Source organism: Tupaia chinensis, unplaced genomic scaffold (assembly GCF_000334495.1).
Source record: "Tupaia chinensis unplaced genomic scaffold, TupChi_1.0 Scaffold143921_1, whole genome shotgun sequence".
Lineage (NCBI taxonomy): Eukaryota > Metazoa > Chordata > Mammalia > Scandentia > Tupaiidae > Tupaia > Tupaia belangeri.
The window spans coordinates 1,236,542-1,240,343 of record NW_006203772.1 but is presented as its reverse complement, the minus strand read 5'-3'; the positions used below and the strand labels follow the sequence as shown (position 1 = coordinate 1,240,343).

The 3,802-nt window shown below is 39.6% G+C and overlaps 1 protein-coding gene across 2 annotated transcripts in view; it reads right to left on the bottom strand.

Annotated features, from left to right (window-relative positions):
• The window catches only part of TAOK1 (TAO kinase 1), a 191,186-nt gene extending 187,391 nt beyond the window's left edge, over positions 1-3,795 (bottom strand). For both annotated transcript variants that reach the window (XR_001369549.2, XM_006165471.3), the window contains exon 1: positions 3,731-3,795. The gene's annotated coding sequence lies outside the window, so the exon portion shown is untranslated. The remainder of the gene's footprint in view (positions 1-3,730) is intronic.
• Between the last annotated feature and the right edge of the window lie 7 nt (positions 3,796-3,802).

The following is a 3,802-nucleotide window of genomic DNA, read 5'->3' as shown; positions in this document are numbered from 1 at the left end:
CAAGAAAAAAAAAAAAAAAAGCATTCAATTTTTATGGTATTCTGTAAGTAATCAGCTTCCTTCTTACTGATGGAAAGTCATCATAACATGGACCAATATTATGTATATCCCTTGATATGCAAACATTTGTTTTACATTAGCACACAATCAATTAGTTATCATATCCACAGTTCTCCCAAAATCTATATCATAGAAGATAAATATTTAGGGGCTGGCATGTGGTTTGGTGGTTAAGGTGCTAGACTCTCACGTAGCTGACCATGATTCGAGTCCCTGGACCTGGTGGCTTGCTCGCTCGCTAGCTCGCTCTCTCTCTCTCATCAAATTAAAGAATAAAAAAATAAAATTAAATAATTATTTTTTAAAAAGAAGTATTTATTATTCAGTTTACTCACACTTTTGGTCTTATACACTGGTAAATTTCTTTTTTTTTTTTTTTCTTGAGAGGTTTTTGCTATAGAGTACATGCACTCGCCAGAAAGACAGAGACAGACAGAAAGACAGAAAGCGAGAAACCACCCCCCAGAGGGGATGGCCATGCCACAATCCTTTCTCCTCCATTCTCCTCTTGGGATCTTGGGTATGCACGCACACGCGCCCAGCCTGAGTTTAAGCCACCGGGTCCAGGACTCAAACTACAGTCGACTGCATGGGAGTCCAGCAACACAGCCATTATGCCAAATGCAGGTCCCTCTTTTTCTTTTTTAGAGAGATTTTGCCTATAGGGTGCTTGCCCTCACTGGAAAGAGAGAAGGAAAGTGAGAAATTACCATCCAGGGAGGATGGCCATGCGACAATTATTTCTCCTCTATTCTACCCTTGGGATTTGGTGCATGCGTGCAAATGTGCCCAGCATGAGTTTTAAGCTGCTGGGTACAGAACTCAAGCCAGTACGTGTGAGTCCAACAACATGACCATTATACCATCTGCCGGTCCCTACACTGCTATATTTCTTTAAAATCTCTCAGAATTGGCACGAGTTAGTGATGTGATGGTGAAGAAATTGGACTCCCACATGGTCGACTGAGGTTCAAGTCCCAAACTTGACAGCTTGCTTTCTTGCTTTCTTACTTTCCTCCTGTCTTTGTCTCTGTCTCTCTCTGGTGAGCACACAAGCCCTGCAACAAATTTTAAAAATTAATAATAATGATAAGTAAAGTAAGTAATTTTTAGAAAAAGCTCTCAGTTTAAATCTGTTTGAAACACTATTCTCAAGTTTGGAAGCAATGTTTTGTCTGTCATGATAATCTCAAATTATCCAAAGCCTTTAAACACAGTTGATTCTTAGAAATTCTTCCATCTATAAAACATGAGAATTATAACCAAATTAACAAATCAGATATCAGAATGCCAAAAATTAAGTCATTAAAAGGGAATCCAGAGAAAGAGCCAGTTGTGAAAGAACAGGAAGTGATGTACACTGCCATTTTGTAGATGAACTATTTAGAAACATAAGAAGTGCCATACTAGTGTGGAATCAACCCAAACTAATAGCTCAGTATTTTCTTTCTCACACTGGCATCAAAGGTCTTCAGAAATAAACTTCAGGCAATTTTCTCTTAATTAAGAAATTACCTAATTGATCATGAACATATTTTGGTCACTTTTAGTTAGAGTTCCTATCAGCAGTACTAGAAACAGGGTTTCTTTTTAGTAGTCCTAAAGAGTACCTCTTAGTTCTAGCATGCTGACATATAGCAAGTAGTTAACCTATGCCTGTGATCCTTAAGTTTGGTGGCCTTTATTGATAAATCCTCTTTGCCTGCTCCTTTCTAAGATAAAAAATCACTATTTACTGAGTGTTAGATTTGAAATCATACATTCTAGTATACATGAATGACTTATTAACGAGAAACCATAATAGAGAGAGTTAGACTTGATGGTATAATTGGTCACATAGGAGGAGAACACTAGACATCACAACACGTGGTTTATGCCATGAAATAAAGATTCAAATAAGAGTGTTAGGTTTAATGAACTGAGATAAACATCAAAAGAGGATAAAGAGAATTCCATTTTCTGAGGGGAAAAAATTATTTACATACCACGTCTCTTACATCAAAATCATGAAATAAGACGATAGAAACTAACTACATCTTGATGCTAAGGTACTACTAACGTCTTTAAATCTCTGCCTTAAAACAGGTTTGAAAACGCAACACACACTAAAAAAGCTCTAATGGACATTTAATGACAATATAAAATGTTAATGGCATTCGGGAATATTTAAAAGTAAGTCATCCACTAAGAGCTTAAACACCAAATATAACTTTTGTTAAAGCAAAATATCGTTTCAATTCATATCTGTAAACATTTTCGTCTTCATTATAAAAAAATTTAACTATATTAATATTTACATGGGACATCTGGAAATCACCAGTAAACCTAAACAGTTAAAAAAAATTAACTGGCAACATATCAGGACTAATTCTAGACTTGAAAACTACTTTGTGTTCACAAAAAGTCTCTGTCAACACACTTCTAGAATGCTAAATTTTAAAATTTTTTTAATTTTTCTACTCTACTAATGATCACACCAAGTACTACTGTAAACCAGATAAGATGATTTGTTTTAAAACAAGTAAAACATGAAGCAAAAGAAAAAAAAAAACTTACTGACTATGGAATACAGATCATAGAATAATTAAGCAGATTAGTGTTTATTATTTTGCATTTCCTTACGAAACAAAGCATTTGCTACAGAAAGGTTTGTAACCTAATGGCTTCCTGAAATTCCTATTTCAATATTATGCAAAATAGAATCAACCTTAAATGTCCATTAGACAGTCTGTTTATACATAATAATCTTTAGTAATTCTTCAAGAGCTACAAAAGTCATAGGAATAAGAATAAAGAGCAAATGAGGGGATACAAAATCATTTTATCTGAATCCTAACAAAAACCCAATTTGTGCTCTCTAGCTCTCTCTCACACAAATGTCAATCCAGACATCTCTCTCTCTAAGAGAGAGATCAAACTGTTCTAACATGAGAGCCCCTCTGGAGAGGCCATATTCCCCAACAGTAACAACAGAAATAGATATACTGCCCATAGACAATCTTGGGGGGAAAGTATTAAAACGGTACTGTTATCGATTTAAAAACCAAAAGAGAAAAGAGTAACCTTTCCGAAGGAAGCGCCATTACTTCCCTCGGCTCCCACAGACCCGTGTGTACATGGGTCTGTGTGTGAAGAAACTGCTTTGGACTTCTGCAGCATTGCAGTAGAGAATGGGGAAGGGGGAAGGGTTGGGGGAGAGAAACGCTTCCATCACCCCTACAGAAGAGGGGAATAGATTTCCTGAGCGGGGGAGGGGAGTGGCATGAACCCAGCGGACGACCCAGAGCGGTCTCCCTCCCTGAGAATACCCAGACACTACAAAGGAGAAGGAAAGAGGGGCAGAGGACCAGAAGGGAAAGGGACCTAGCGCCTTTAAATCAGGGTGCACATCAACCCGGTCTCCCTAAGAGGGCCACACCTTCCTCGAAACATCCCCTTCCACCACCCCTTCCGGTGACCCTCAGGAAAAAGGAATGTACTTGCTCCAGCCTCACAAAACAGGAGGGCGCCCAGCTCACCAGCTCCTTCACCCCACCCACAAAATCACAGACCCTCCTTGTCTCCCTCCTCCACCCCACCCCCACAGCGCTTCCTCCACACAGCGGCCTGAGTGGGCCGATTTCCCCGCCCCCCTCCATGTCTCCCTCTCCCAAAGCAGAGGTGCCCTTACCCTTTCGCCGACAGGTCCGGGGCGGGGTAGACAGGCGCAGCCCCCTGCAGCGCTACGGTGGCCGCGACGCCG